Here is a 17,697-nt window from a genome sequence, read left to right as displayed (position 1 = left end):
ACGTCCAATCGTCGAATTGGGGGAGGTAAATGTTCGCATTAGGACAGTATGGCAGCAAGGAAAGGTGCATTGTCATCCACATTTTGTTGAAAAAATATTCTGCAGTACGTCGCCTTAGGCGCGAGTCAGCGTTAAAGCACAACAATATAGTAAAAATAATTAAAAAAGGAAAATTATATTGAAGCTGGAGTGAAAAATGAGTAAATTTTAAAAGTAGATAAAAATGGATATATTTTTGTGAAATTTCAATAACACTTATATACATTACGTTACGAAAGTTAAATAGTTAAGAACCTTAAATAGTTAACTATATCTGCTTAGTGTAGTTTTTAATTAGTAGAAATAATGTTTAGTGCAATAAGCATTAAACACTATTTCTACTAATTAAAAACGAAATTCACATGATCGCTAACTTCTTCCTTATTCCTTCCTTAATAAAACGACACACAATGTTAAACAAGTAAATTAACTTGTACAAATTGAAAATTCAAGAAGTTTGAGTTAGTAAGACAGCGATACGGTCGCAAATTGAAGTTGAAGTGTGCCGGCCACGTCTGTACAAGAAAAGTCGGGAGAACAGACGAGTTCTTTAAAGAGAAACTGACCAGCATGCATTATGCCTCTAGCGGTACCATAGAGTTTGAATAAGAAGCGTAGAATAGACTGACTGCGAAAGAAGACTTATAACGCTTATATACACACATGTACAACATACATACATGCGCGACTGTTGTTGTATCGCTCTGAATACAGGGGTAATAGTCGATAGACCGTTTTATTATATCTGTGTGCCGTGACTTTACCACCTCTAACATTTAGAACAGTTTCCGTCCACTAAACCTACATGGTGTTCATGAATACTAACAACTATGAACCCATAAACTTTAACAATAGTGAGTTTCGGAAGTTTTTCCAGCGTTTGAATCGCTAGTCTGCGCTCGCCCGTTAGTCGGAGAGTAGCTCGGATATGGCGGCAGTTCATTAATAATTCCTCGGTACAATTCCAGCTGAATCACTGTTTAGTTCGTGGCAGTGCCTTGTGCGTCTACGGAAGCCATTTGTTATGTTTTATAAACTGTCGATGTAATGTTACTGTGCACTTTGTTGAGAAAAAAACCGCCCATTGTTTATGGTTTGTTAATGGTGTCAAGTCATCAGTCGCCGGGTGTTAACTTTTGTTAAATATCTTAAATTAATCTTATAATCTTCATCGGAATCTTTTAGGAGCTCTAACGCTTTAGCCTCTGAGATAATCAAAGTGGCGCGATTATATTTTTAAAGAAGAGTCCCCGATTTGATGAGTAAAGTTTTGATGCTTTATCAAAGAGTGAACGCCTCATTGAGTAGTAAAGTTAACGTTTTTTCTGACTGTTCGTTCGACGTGTCTGGTTACTAAAATAAAATCATTCAATGCTAAGAGAATCCGAACTCGTAAAATCCAGTATGAGACGTCTTAATAACTTATGTATACGAATAACATACTTGTAGCAAATTCACGTTTAGTCGATGCTCCGACCTAATATTCATGAAAGTAGAATTGATCCATAAACACCATCTCAAGTACATTGTCATTACAATACGACACCATTATAATAAAAAGCAACCCTGGCGTTCAGAGTGTATGATAATCAAAAACATTTTAGTACTAAACATCGGAAAGTGCGGTGTTGTCATAAAAAGTCACATCCAAACTTCTTTTCTTTTTGGCGACAGCTGTTTCGATATTAGGGAGCCATGTTTCTTTATGATGCTATTTAAATAAAGAGCCACTAAAAGTCTACCGTTACATGTACATTATAATATGTGATCGTTTTGAAGTTCAACATTACGACTATACTTCGTAACAGTCTGTACGATTCAAAGAATAATCAACCTATCAAATCAAATATATTTGGCGTGTATTTCTTTTTGATTTAAAAATATGTTTTGATTGAAGTTCTTTCGATCAAACAAGACGATCGCCTTACGTCTCAGTCTGTAATTCTCAATCTTGATCTAACAAAGATTTTATAATAAATTGTGTCGCTTTGCAAATCAAAATTATGAGCCATACGTGTCGTTTCAAGTTCAAAAGATCTGAAGATTTGTAGTAATGTAGGTGACCTATTAAACTCGACTTTGATGTTCGTTTTAACGCACTTTTGTACCGTGGCAACAACGCGGGTCATAAAAAACATATTTACGAGTTATGAACGTCAAATAAAAACGACCAGTGGTTCGGAAAATAACCTTTACGATGATATCCTGAAGGAAAGCTACGGAACGGTTCAATTCGCATTTTTCTAAAGAACTACTTGGATATAGTGTACTTGAATGTTACTATACGTTTTTATCTTTGGTAACGGCATGCAACCGTGCCTACTTATTTTATGCTTAAAAAGAACAAACGTAAAACATTTCTGCTACTTGTAGAAAAGGATAACCCAGGAAAAGTGACACTAAAAATCTTCTGTAATCAAATCAAACGATAGTTCTTTTTTAAATAAATAAAAACAAAATACGTAATAAAAATGAAGCTCATTGACAAGATCAAGGCACATAATATAACCTACTTAATTAATGCAACCCAAAAGAAAATAAATAAACGATGTTATTTGCTTATGTATAGGAATATAAAACCATAATGAAGGAACGAAGTTATTAAAATGCCAGAGAAAGCGGAATTCAGCGGAAGTTAATTTTAAATCTGTAGGCTCCGCACATACTCACAAGATTGTTGTTGGGATCATCGTAGTCTGTAATTAAGTGGATGGTGTTGTGTTGCATATTCAATACAACGGTTTGATATATTTGAAAGTACAGTTTTGTAAGATGACACAAAAGTAGTCTCATTTCATTATATTTCTACAAATTTATTCGTGAAGCTAAAATACTAATTCATCTAGGTAATAAGTCTGTTGAAAACTTCCGATGATTTAATTACTATTGGTAATGAAATCTTGAAACAACGCGACGAATGTTTAAATCTCTTTAACAAGACTGAGTATATTTTTTCCTGGAAGCAGTAATAGTTTCATTTTGTCAGCAAATTATTTTTAGCAAACTTCTGTGCAGTGAAAAAAGCTAAGTTTCCAGTATTACAAAACAATTAAAGTTTTGCTACAAAAGCATTATAAAAATGCGGTCCGACTTTGTGAGAATTCGAACTTTATTTTTAACGTTTTAACAACAGTTCAGAACAGGAATGTTCAGTGAAATATTTATTTCCGACAGATATTTTGTGAGACCATTGAAATTATTTCGTTGAAGACTAAATTGAATTCTTCATAATTGTACTTGAGGCTCTTTCGTATTGTTTGAATTTCCTAATATACTTTTTGAATAGCTCTGAATTAGTGAAAATCTTTTTACAAATTGTGTTAATAAAACATAGAGCTATTATAGGACATTTTACTGTTTACAATCATACCGATGAAGCCTTCCAAGAAGGATAGTTGCAGTATATATTTGTCTCCCCAACGGGCAGGTATGACAAGATGTATGAATTTGGACCAAGCGAAACCAAAATGTAGGGATCGTAGCTAGAGATATGATTTTTTTATTTTTGTAATTGGAAACGAGATGTTGATATTATGTTTAAAAATTGAAGTGAAACTATATATCCGTCATAATATATGTGCCCATTGTGTGGTTCACTATGTGCCCGAGCGAAGCGGTTCTATTATAAGAAACGAACTAATCAAAGTAGTTCTCAAGCTGGGCCACAAGCACCAAGTAACGAGCTGTTATAAAAGAAATTAAAGACTTTTTTCTTCTATTATTTCATGTAGCTAAAGACCTGCAGTTAACCGCTGTTTAATTCTTAAAGTTAGTGGTTAATGGTTAGCTTTTATATTGAAAATAATGCAAGAATGTAAATATAAGCAGTTTCGTAAAATTTTAATGATATTTTTTTGTGAATAGACAAATAAAAATGAGTGAGATTATTTGTAACTGTAACGCGAAATTTTAGACCAAAACTTTTACTATATCATTATGTACTCAACATTGTTAAGTACTTATACTTAGTAAAAAAATATAATAAAAAAGTACACAACACAGTTTGTCGTTTATGCGTCAAATAAATGGCAAACAAGGGCTTGTCTGCCTCGGGGCTCAATTCTGCTTTCTATCTTAAGATCAAGAAAATACGTAACTTTACGGAACGTTGTCTAGATGTCTTCTAATCTTGCAATTATAGCGTAATGGCGTAATAGCACTTACCTACACAACCTAATCTTGGCAACGCTACTTGCCTTTTTTGTACTAATTTAATATAACAGCGGCAACATTTTAGCAGGATTTTCAAAGCTAAATGCTTTCACAATATAAATAACTTCATCAAGAATATCACAAAGGTAGCAAAGCAACTCGAACCTTGAAGTTTTTCTAGTATAAGTATGTATTTAGAAGTACATATGTAGGTAGGTATGTTTATTAGTTATTTGGTTACGATAGTACAATCTCTACTCAGTTCGGAATCTAATGACCGTGTGTTAGTTGTCTAATGAGTTGGTGATATTTTTAAAAACGATTTAATTTTATTTACGTACACAAATAGATTGATTGCTAAAATCAGGACATACATACATACACACTCCACACCGAAAAATCGCATATTTTTCGAGTCAATCAGACAGTGTCCGTCGACTACTTTCTATGTGGCTAGATTTTATAACTACAAAATACAATTTTTGTGTCATTTAACGTTATATTTATTGTCGGTTTATTCTGGTTTTGTTTGATGCCGGCAATAAAAATATTAGCGTATAGCGATTAAACTTGGCTATATTTAAAACAGATGTAGGTATGATAATATACTCACTTTTATTTTATGTTAACTATTTTATCTGATATTCACGTACGGTCTATTTCGTTTACGTGAAAAAATATAACTCTGTCGACAAAAATCGAGGGGCTATTTACTGTCACTCCAGAATATGATTTTTTTCAATAACTGCTCCGAATTTCGTCGTCCTTCCATCGAATGAATAAAAAAAACTGAATTACATAAGCCGCAACCCCGAAAATATACCGGGAGCGAACGTGGCGAAGTGGCAAACCTATTCTGATTTAAATATCACTAGCGACCTTTGGTTGAGTTCGTAATATCGTAGACAGGATGGGCTCGGGACTCGAGAGGTGGTATTGATGGTATATAGTAATGCGCTGGGGATTTCTATGAAAGGTCCGGGCCCGACAGCTAAACGTGTTAGTTCGCTTTATTGAATATCGGGAATATGACGGTGTCCTGCGGGACACGAAATATCGAAGGTCGGCAGAGTTTCGCATACGTTGCATTCTCAGCGGGTTTTTGGGGTGACTTTTACACGTCCAGGTAATGGATTTTGGATGGTTATAAATTGGCGTTACGTAAATAAAATTAAAGTACGGAAAAAGTTTATTCCTCAGTGCCATGTTAGAGCGGAATTTTCCAAAATCTTTTCATTTTAAGAAATAAAGAACAACGTTAGGCCATTATCAAAAGATTTGTTTTTCTTATTTTTTGGGTTTATGAAAGGCAAATATTGCTAAATATTTAAGCTCTTAAAAGCCGGCGGTCTATTGTATAAGATTTTGGAACATGAATGTTACCCGAGGGCAACAAAGTTATAATTGCACATAACTTAAATTTCTGAGCTTTGGGCTTCCAAGACGATAGAAATATGAACTTTTATGTTATTATTATATTATCGAACACTCGACATTTCATATAACTTGTAATTTATGAATAACAGAGTCCGAATATGAAGCTGTCTAATAAAGTATAAAAAAGTAATATTAAGGTTGCCGTAAGATAATGTTATATAAACGAGTATCAAATTAAAATACATATATTATATGAGCTTAATTTATACAGCAAGTAGATTTTGAAAGATAATTTTTTTGTCAAATAGTTTATAATTTTAGTGACGTAAGATATCAATACTTCGAACCACAGTTAATTTATGATATTTAATAGTTCAACGGGATAGCTCATGTTACAATTTATTAATCGTAGTCATGCTTAAACAAAATCAAATTACACATCTTAATTTGGAGTAGAGCTGGAAATAGTTAAATAGCTTAATTATATTATTTATTTAACAAAAACACAAACGAACAAGTTCTTCCCTTGTTATAAAATAAATGTGAATTTATACTGCATCCGCGTTAGTTCAAAGCTTACGAAAAGCTCTAGATTTTTGGTACACATCCAAGCAGCGATTCCACAAATTGATTTACAGAAACTGCAATTCTAAAATTGGTCTTAAGTTTGTGATTCGGCCCAAAACAATTGCACGGAACGTTCACTGAACGCCCCAATATCAGAACTAAGAGAAACTTCGCGAAACAATAACAGCCAGTCATATTTCATTTCATTTTCTCGTATCGAACTCGCGCCTACCACTCTGCTACGTTCCAGATATTTGAGCAAAACACATTTGTATTAGTTAGAAAGTTTAATGCACGGACGGCGGACATATTGGAGATGCTACTTTTTGTTATTTACAAAATAAATTAGTCGGCTATGATGGTATGTGAGCGGATAATGATTTATTATGGATGAAAATTCGATATTGTACTATTAAGATAATAATATCTAAGAAATTAAGTAGCTAATAATAATATATAGATTGTCTCCTAGCAAAAGTATATTTCATAAGAGATTAAATAGAGTTAGGTCTGTATCTCGACCGATTGCCCGTCTAAAGTTTGAAAACGTTGCTAGAACCTGAGTATCAGCTGTGAGAGTAATTTGAAAGAAGGAAAAATAATTAAAATTAAAAAATTAAGATTGCATTCAAGTGTATTTGAGAAGTTCAGAGTGAACTTGTAGAGAACAACCAACAGGATCCTGTTAAATCTCTAGTTCGCTTCCCGCAGATTGTCGTTATTGAATCACCTCCGCTTCAATCGTCTTCGTCACGTTACTAGAATGCCAGTTTCAGTAGCGACACTCTACAGAGTGCAACGACCTTAGTCTTTTGAACAACGCGTTTTACATAAAGTAAGTGCTACACTGCAAAATAGTAAAAAAACTTCATTTAATACCCAAATACAAAATTCATTATACCTACGTCGAAAAACTAAAATAAAGACCTGCATATTTAACGCTTTGCACAAAAATTGCTGGCAGTGTTAAAATTTAAATATATCAGTTTTTATTTCGAAATATTTACGCGGTTTTAACATGTAAAATTTTATTTCGCCAACAAATTGTTTTATGTTAAGTATTTCGGATCATCACAGCCTTTTTAAAATGACTGCAGGCGTGGTGAAACAGTTTAATGTAAATAAGGAAAAACTTAACACATTAAATATTCTTCATTACTTATATTACGTAATTAAAGTTTTCATGAAACTGTAGTAAGCGATTAATTGTAAAATTGATAAGTACCTTAACTTCGGTTCTTCTGATGATGCTTCTCGGTCTAGGGCGAAGAGTTAGCTAGAATCATAAATATTTAATACAGTCAACATGACCTAAACAAAATCTTTCCAACTTCAGCGAAATACACGATAACAATATTTATTCGCCAATTCCGCCTAACCGCAAAAACCACTAAGATTCTATATATTTCTAAAGGCAATTAAGATAAAACCCCCATAGTATGGTGACATTATCTGCGGTCACCACGATGCTTTATTATTAATGGGTAATACTAACTCAACGTAATAACTGTATTGGATTACAGATATTGGAGCCAACGAGATTAGGTTGTGTATTATGAAAGATTATGATGTACTCTCGTGTTCCTTTTTCATGTATTGTGTATTTTTCCGACGGGTATATTTCTAAGCTTTTTTTGTACAAATACGTTTTCTACAAGTATGAATGGCGGTATTAGGATATAACTTTCTGAGTAGATCTTTAAGATTATTAAGCTAAACGTATTGAATTTGGTACATTATATAAATTATTACCTACTGTTAGTTTTTTAAAGATCGAATAAAACAAAACTATAATCGTAAAATAAGTAAAGGTTTTCTGTTCTTGATTCAATTATAAGCTTTCGCAAATTATGTTTCATAATACAAAATATAACATAACTATTTTTTTTATTGTTACACAGCATTATTTGAAGAAAAATCAGGTCTGTTTGAAATTCTAAACATTTGTTAGAATGTCCGTGTCCTCGAATAAAGTTATGCGAGTCCTATAGAGAGGAAAAGCATTACATTTCATGATATTTGTCGTCTCACTATGCATATTAATACCAGTGGAATTTCACGATTTATACCAGTGCATTTGCGTTCAACTTCTACCGAGGTCATATCCGCAGTTAACAATTATAGTTATCTTCATGAAGTCAGCGTGAATGTTCACTGGTTTGTAGAATTTGGTAATTACTAGTGCTGGTTTAATTTGAGTTAATTGGCGTACACCAGTGAGATGACTAAAGTGAGATAACTCGACCGCAAGTATCTTGACGATTTGTGTTCATATTGTTAGGTGTACTTATTAAAGTAACATAGTAGAACATTATAATTGACTAAACATTATAATTTACTACCAAAAGCTGTTGATCGCGACTTAATAAGCAGGATCTTAGGTGTAAAAGTATAGTGTGAATCAATTAAAGTATCATATGAGGAACAAACATATCCACAGCAATATAGCCTCACAATTTTCGCAATAATATAAATAAAAGGAGTAGTATGAGTAGGCTAATAGGACTTTATATAGAGAAAACTTATAATATTATTTTCTTTGAACTGGTGAGTTGCAAGTTTTAAAGATTAACAAAATCAGATTGTAAACCTTCGCAACACTTACACACGACAGTTTGACTTCTATTATTGGTTATGTTACATTACATTTTAACTACACAAACAAAGTCGTGCCGGAGTACTTCTTATTATGATAATATACATTAAAAACCTAAAAGCAAGTATCGTATTAGCCATTAAGAGTAACAGGCTGCTAGCTTATCGTCGACGAACACTACAATAACCTTTTACAACCTTCACGAACGAGCCTATATTTTTATCTCTCAGAAAAAACAAGAAAAAATACAAGTAAAGCAACATTCTACTATGTACAAACATAAAATTCACTCGCCACCACACACCATTACGGAAATTGTGCAAATGGGAAATAAACAAATTCGCGGTTTAAAACCGGCGCCAGGCACAGACGGAATCGTGCGTCAATAAGGGCAGATGCGACCCGCGCTCATATTCTGATATCCAATAAAGAGCAGCAACATTTTTATAGACCATTCGAAGGGTCGGCCCTTTTCTAAATTCTTCAACTTTGGCTTTAATCTTTCACAAAGTATTTTAGCTGCGGCTAAACTTTTCCGATCCTTTATGTTGTGTGGCCCGCCGGCGAGATATTTATGACAGGTCCTTGAATCAATTCTTATTGTGTCGACACAACGCTATAAATTCTTTTTAGTTACGTGATACTCCTACGCTGTGCTTCGATATTCATGTGAACTTTTCTATATTTAGGTTGGTGGTAAACTATTTTTATGCATTCTTATTTTTTGGATCTTTCCCTCGGAGACCGTTGACTACTTCCGTCAATGATGTAATTGGGGCTGAAGTGTTAGTACTTGTCTAATATCATCATTATGGTCCAAGCGTAAAAACACTTAAGAAATCAACAAGATGTGCAGTTTGGGCTACAAGATATTAGAAATGTCATGCCTTTTTACAATAGCACGTGAAGCTCTTTCTACAAAATCTTATTTCGCTCAAAAGCAGTGGCAAGTTACTTTATACTTGTAGACTGTCTGCAATAATATGTCTTTGTAATCTAAGACTAACGTTTTAAAAATAAACTACTCAGTTGAAAATATAATGTCAAAAGCTAAGAACACGTTTACGTTGGTGTATTAAATTTGCACGATGCACGGTCACACATCACAGGTGGCGATATCTACCGCACTCGTGTGACGTTACGTCCGCTCAGAATATATGATTAACTGAGCTACTTTCCTCAAGGTGTTTTGCTGTGCTTTGTGGAGGCAACAATTTATGTGTACGTTTAACATTTTGTAGGTAAAACACTTTTGACATACAAAATGACGTGCACTATAGAAGAATCTGGATTAAGAATATCGCTTCACAATTTTACGTAAGAGCTACTAAGCGCTCAGGTAAACTCAGCCGCAGCTTCACAGCCGCAATACCGCCTCGCGTAAGCGAAAAGCCGCACGACGAAATACCTTTGCTGGATTTTTTACCGTCTAATCCTCGTGCGGAATAAAATTGTACAGATTTTGTCATATTATTAGGGTCAGTCTCTATTTAAGGACAGAACTATTTAAGTTTATTTATTTATTAAATACGCTTTTTACATATAAAACTAATGAATGCAATGGTTGGACACAATTTTTTCTGATTGTTCTAGTTTCTGCGTCTATTTAATTTATCCAGTGCCGATCTCTTCAAGATAAAGAAACTAATCGATAAACCATTATCAAATTTTAAATAACAGATTTATTTAAATTAACCGTTGTGCCGAAATTCATGCTCAAAATCAGTGAAGGGATCGTGTCCCATAGTGACAGTTAACAATCCCTCTCCAAAATAAGTCGATCACGGGTTGTTTTGTTAATGATAACGGCGACACAAAAAGGATCGCTCACTAGATTACAATACCCTCAATATCGCTCAGTTTACCCGCCTAAGTACCGTTCAACTTAATCCCACACTGTAGATAAGTGAAGCTTTAGGTAGTGCGAACGTGATCGACCGATAGACGTTTATTGAATTCGAAACGCCAATTGTAGCTGTAACGTACTGAGGGATTACTGCAAGACTGGTAACATGTATAAACTCTAACTTAGACTCAACTGCTTGTAATTTGGTTTCTCGACAGCCAGCTACTACTTTGTTGAAAACTTATAAAAGTAGCTATAATAGTATAGAAAACTTACATCTAATCAGAGCTTGTATGAACTTATACGTAGAATTGTACAGCGTTTATTACATAAACCGTTGTAGTAGTTTTGTCATTGGGAATAATTAAGTATGTTTTTGCTCTTAAGCAAACGATGACTGGCTGTTTTGCTTGAAATACATTGTTAAGAATACGCGAAAACTCGACATCAGCTGTTATTGATCGGGGTAAACATTAATGAGCCCATCAAACTCAGTTTATTAAACAACGAAGTATTGAGCGAAGCGTCTCGGTGTATCTGATAAAACTTCGCTGTCTCCGGCAAATTCATCCAAAGATACTTACCCGGTAACAAAATGATAAATTAACCAAGTTTCTAGACTCAATACACTCTGTCACGATACTTTTGTTCACTGTCCGTACCTACGGACGCTATACATATTTAAATTTTGACCGCCCAACAATATGATAAGCTTTCCATCAAGCCTACAAAGTTCATAAAACATTTTACCTAAGAAAATATCCATTTTCTTCCTTTGCTTTTTACAATATAACTAGCGGACCCGACAGACGTTGTCCTGTCTACACGTCTTTAATTTAAAAATTTTAAACTTTTTTTAATAATCTAAACCATTCTCCGATCCCCTTGAACACACACCAAAAATTTCATCAAAATCGATCCAGTCGTTTAAGAGAAGTTCAGTGACATACACACTTACAGAAAAATTATATATATAAAGATAGGAAATTTTGTTCAAATTTAAAATGCTTCGAATAATACAAACGATGTATTTTTTTGTAGCGTAAAAACGTCCTCCGTCCCATCATTATTCTAACAAAAAGTTGGGAAATGCATACAATTCTCTCAAAGGCGTGAAAGACAATACGTATCACAAAGTAGAGGAACGCAAAGTAAGAGCGTTTGCTTGCCAAGTACCAAGAATGCAAACATGAGCTAGAGGTAAAGCGAGCAGGAGACGCCTGGCTGCCGGTGGAACGTCTAAACGATGAAGCTTTCCCCAAACAAACATTAACCTTGTTGTTGACAACATAAAGCCGTTTTTGAGTTTTCTACAAAAGAAGGTCGGATGCTCACATTTATTCGCGCAGTTGGAATGCGGCTGTTCCGTGATATGCTAAGCAAAAGCCAAGCAAACAAATTGGAAGAGACACATGAGAGGTGCACGAATAAAATGTTTCTTAAGAGAAAATACAGAGCAAAAATTTTAAAACTATTCATGTGGAATAAGCGAAACAGGCTCTGTTTGGATATTCAAATAGATATTTAAATATCTTGTTTATATTTACGCATCGTGAAGATAGTTGCACACTACGAGTATGTCTGTCTAAGGGATGTTTTGTTTTGTTTCCTCTCCTAGTAGTTAATCAATGATTCAAGCGATGTCAACAATGGTGTTGTTATTGCCAGTCCGCAACATTAGCAACCCTCGCCGCGTTTAACGTGTACCGTAAGACTGCTTTCATATTGGCGGCTTAGCCGTACGATTTAGAAGTGTGACTATCGCAACATATTTTGTGTGTAATCGCCGGAGCAATACACTTTAGCGACTTAGTCGCGCACATAAGCTGCTAATGTGGAATTCGCTACAGAAACGAGCGAACTTATGAATTCTTACTACTGTTGTTAATGTTAAATGTGCACTAAAAATATTTTCAACATATAAAGTCGCTGACAAAGCCAACTTTACAGTATGTGTTCGTCTAAAGGTTCCTTTACATCCAATTAACATTGGCTTGAGAAAAGTGGTAGTCAAGCAATAGAAGTAAATATACCGGTGCTCGTTGCCTAGGGGAATTACAATAGCGCCTTAATTGTCATCAGCTCCCGTTGAGCTAGATCCTCTTACAATACACAGGGTCATTGGGTATTTTCCTTCAATTACTGAGAAAATAAATCAGTTTTAGCAAAGATAAAAATAACGTGTACTTCTTTAAGTTTTTAAAGGAAGGCTATAAATATTTTCCGTACTACAAAATCTGAGTTTATAATAATATATTTTTATCAAATAATGTACCGTGTAGAGGATGTTGTTTTATTTTGCAGAGTAGACGGTAATACTATCGGCAGGAAGTGACCCCAATCCGTTGATGTGGAAAGTGCTCTCCATTTCACGTTTTTAGGTTTCTCCAAACGGCAAAACGGAGATTATTGTTACGTATTTATTATATTTCTCTATTAACTTACCAAGATATACATTTAGCATAATTGGATCACGTTTTCAGTTAATATTGGATAATTTGATGTTGGAGTTTTGTTTCCGAGATGGGTATAAAATAAATACTCAATACTATAAAATAAGTACTCAATGTCATATTGCTGTTAAATATGACATCCAATTAAAATAATTTTATTTGTGGCGTAGCATTGATTCGTAGCAGGAGTCTGTAGCCGGGACGCGTAGCGTAGACCCTTTGTACAGATGTGTGGGTGCATTTAGCTGCACTTATAATACACATTTGCCAGGAGAAAATTATTGTAGTTCCTCCTTTAAAGACGAGCTTGGTGTTGGAGGGACGTTCCCTTGTCACATAATGAACAGTTACAAAACCCGCTGATTCGGTTCTCAGTGAACTTGTTGATGTCAATCTGAACAAGAGGTCATTAGATCTTTTTATTACAATCGTCGTTGGCGTTTTATACATTATATGCTAAATTATGTATTACGAAAAAGTTATATTCTCGCAGGATTTTGAAACACAATGACAAAATTATTGATATGAAATTCATTTTTAATGTTTTGTTGTTCAGTCCACTCCACGTAGCGACCTGGTAGCCTAACATTGTTATAACTTGGGACGAATATTAAGATACAAGTTCAACAAGCACAATAGTCAGTTTCAAAATATAAATTTATCAAGTCGATAACAGACGACGTCGCTATCAAGATCCAGTCGTGTGTCAGCGAAATCACCGCGGAAGTTTCCTCCAAGATTTATTCATGACTTGGCCAAATATTTGATTGATCACCGCGTCTAAACCAATCCGGCCGCTCGATAAACTTGCCGACCACTTCATTTACCGAAAAAGGCACTTGTTTAAACTTCTCGAGAAGTGATGCGGCTCTTTTTGAAGGAAACATAAACTCCATTCAATTTTGATAAAATTGGTGAGCGAAAAAATATTGTGCTCGGATTGTACCAACATAAAATTCCCTAGCGGATTCCATTACTCGTAAATAAGTAATATAATGTTTAACGGCTTCATGTATTTTCTGATGATTGAGGTTTCTGTTGCGTTCCGACGATTGTAATTGTTAAAATAAAAAACGGCCCCCGCAGTGGGAAATAAATTCTACATCGCAGGGGATTTCACTAGATGCCGAACAAATAATTTGTGCATCATTGATGTTTCAACGGATGTTTCGTATAACACACCAGCTTCCGCAGGCATGCGGGATATGTAACAAGTCGCTTAGATTTAAAGAAAATTGATTAGACATGGAAAATATTGTTATTTAGTCACAGTTTAAATATTTTATGAATCATTTTTTATCAGTTTAAGTTGTTAATTCACAGTTCTATGGTCGGGTTTCGTTTAAATACTTGGTTTTATTTTCAAACTTATCTTTAAATATTGAAAACTCCTTAAACCAAGTTCGCTAGATGAGTAGTTACTTCTTTCAGGATTCTTTATAAATCGTGAACTGTAGTGAAAGTTGGACGTTCGAGGAATGAATCTTTGATATCGAGTAAAAAATGAAACCCGCCCACTCAAACTGGGAGTTTGATAACAAGGAAAATTATTAATTTAGACTTTATATTTCGTCTGTTATTCGTTGTTTATTTAGTGTAACCGTTTTTTGTCCGATCTTTTTTTTTTAAAACCATTGTCTGCTGCTTGTAAAGATTTTATTTATAGGTTTTTAGAGTAACCTCTTGCTTGCGCCCTTTTCAAAGTCTTGTCTTTGATTAAGTAGTCGAAGATTCACTGCCTGTGATTGAAATATAATAAACAAAAGTGATCATCTGTTTAAGAAATAAATGCCTTTTCGCCGACAAATACGCACTTGAAAGTAAATTAAGTGCTCAAACAAACTCTCTAAATTCGAATCTGTACAATCAGACATTTAACGTCAAACGTCAAGTGCCTTCGTTGGTGGCATTTGACGGCTATTGTAGACAGAAAACACGAAATCCGAATTCCGAATTTAGCGATAATATTAATCTAACCGTAGCAACCCTATAAAACGGATTTGACGGTCTTTGCTTGCAAATCAAGATTATTTACCGAGCTTTGATAATTTGTTATACAGTCATTTAATATAGTTTGACGTTATCAAAATAGACACATTGCGAAAATAGCGATATCTGACAGTTATGTAAAATCAATTTCAACATTTCATGTCTACTGCCCACGTAACGTTTTGTGAAGGCGGGAAAGATCAGGTTTATTTTAGTCAAAAATCCACTCAATGGTTTTTACACAGAAATATCAATTGTTTCCTTTGTACATTCTGAGAATTCCAAAAACGATATTTACTGAATTTTACCTAAATATTTATTAGACAATATTTTTAGTCAATCATTTTAGTCTCAACCAGGCATATTGTTTTAAAGTCTAATCGTTTAGGAACAAAGGATTTCGTCGGCTTTTCCGACGTAAATAAGGTCAGGTTAAAAGAGTCCTTTCAAAATACACTGTTGTTGTGTTGGTATTTCGATTAAGGGATTTTAAATTTGTTGCGGCGGAATTTTCATTCGGTTGTTTTATAAAGCTTGCTATACGCTGTGTAAAATACATAATGTAGAGAATTAGGTTCACCAAATAATTGTTGTATTCTTGTCACGTATTTGGTGATGGTTTTGGACATTTGAAATTGAATGACTTAAAATATAAAAACAAGAATCAGTGAGCGATGCATTGGTACTTTTTTATATTATATTACTTACTTGCAGTTCTTTTTTAAACACCTACTTTCATGCCGTTTACACCGTATCTGCTAATTTTAATCATAATTGAAGAATGTCTAACATATTTATCTTCGTAATCCATCAAGCAGTTACAAGATTTATGCTTATAATTTTATACATCTTTTTAGTACAAGTTTTATATAACATACCCAGCAAGTACGTTTACCCGACACGTCGTCCCAGCCGATATATATCCGGCTTAACGAAATCCTACTAATACATTATTTTTATACGCCCTCTTGCGCCAGCGGCCATTAGCTGAGCCGATGTGTACCTTAACGATAAAATAATATTATGTTTTGTTACTACAGCGGTAGTCTTTTTGTTGCCTTTTTAAGGTTATGTGCGATAGGTAATTTTATTATATTATAATTAATGGTCTTTACGAGCGATGAAATTGTAAGACTCGAAGCGGGTTTTGTGTTTTAGTATACATACCTAACAATAAAAATAAATTTTGTTAAGACAGTTATTTTCATCACCTTTCAACATTTTATTAACGTCTTTGTTTAGCCAGCAAGAACAGTGTTTCGTTAATTATGTATTCATATCCAGGCTAGGGTTCATCTTTTACGGCATTATGCTATTATTAGATACTCTTTATGACACGTCAAAAACGTTATTTAATTAAAAATGGTGTTGTAATACACAATTATAGTGTTTTAGTCGGGAACATAAATCATATTATCATTTTTTTCTATTTGAAACTGTGCTCAAAGTAAATGGTGTGATGTTGACAAACCTCTTGATAAAGTATAGCCGTGATATTATTATTTGGGTTGACTTCCTTCCTAACAGGTGCGGATATTATCAGCTTTTCCACGAAGCGATAGCTGAAAAACATCCGCAAACCAAAAGGATAATCAGATACAAAAGAAAGTTTTGTGTTGGTACTTAAACGCTTTATACAAATACGTAAAGCTTTTTTCATAACTTATTGGAGAACTATTATATTTTCTATAAATGTTCCAAAAATATACAGATAACAAGGTCTGAATGGTGAAATCTTAAATGTTACTAAATATAATACAATGATAAGGTTTCCTTCAAATGGTGATAAATAATATGGATTTTGTAAGTGTACCAAAAATATTACTAATCTGTTTGCAAATAACACTTTACAAGTACTAGTGGGATGCGGATTCGAATCTACTGTTTTAAAGAAATTACGTGGAGTGTGGTTGTGGTGTTTTTTACATAAAATGCCACTTTCTGTTTTACGACCTATTCCTATTTAATACCAAAACACTAATAAGTACTAATAAATTACTCATTTTGGGATTCGTTTATGAGTAGTATTCGTTCGGAATAGAAATTGACCTAATACCAGTTGACGCAGTGGTATTAAATAGGAATAGGTCTGTTTTACGCTCTCTCTCTAGCATACGCGACATTTTCATCAGTAGACATTACGACTTAAAATAGTTCGAAAAAATATGAATCGAATACCACATTAGCCGTTTGATAAAATTCATTAAATTTAACGCCATTAAATCCCATTTGAATAGCCTTTTTGGAACTCATTTAGTTTCGTATTGCTATACTCTATGGTTGTTATATCCTATGGCTGTTGTATTAAGTAGACTATTCAATGTGCCGCTATGGGTTCGTGTATTACCTGGTAGGTCGGAATTACAGAACCAATTGGATTGTGTTTATTGATCAATGGGCTGTAGCAGTTCCTAGAGATGCTTTCGGTTTAACAACGTGTTTACTGTGAATTGAGGTTTCATTGAATCAATATAGGCATGTATTTGAATTAAATAATAAAAAAATATATAAAATATCGGCGTATTTAAATTTTGACTGAAATTACAAATACCTTTATTACATACATACATGTAAAAAAGTTGCGCCCGGAGCGATGATATTTAAAAATTGCAAATTTTACGTGGAATCGAACCTGGTTCACAAGCGCATTGGCATATTGCGTAGAAGGTAAATTAAAT

This window comes from Anticarsia gemmatalis, chromosome 7 (assembly GCF_050436995.1).
Source record: "Anticarsia gemmatalis isolate Benzon Research Colony breed Stoneville strain chromosome 7, ilAntGemm2 primary, whole genome shotgun sequence".
NCBI lineage: Eukaryota > Metazoa > Arthropoda > Insecta > Lepidoptera > Erebidae > Anticarsia > Anticarsia gemmatalis.
This window is presented reverse-complemented; position numbering follows the sequence as displayed.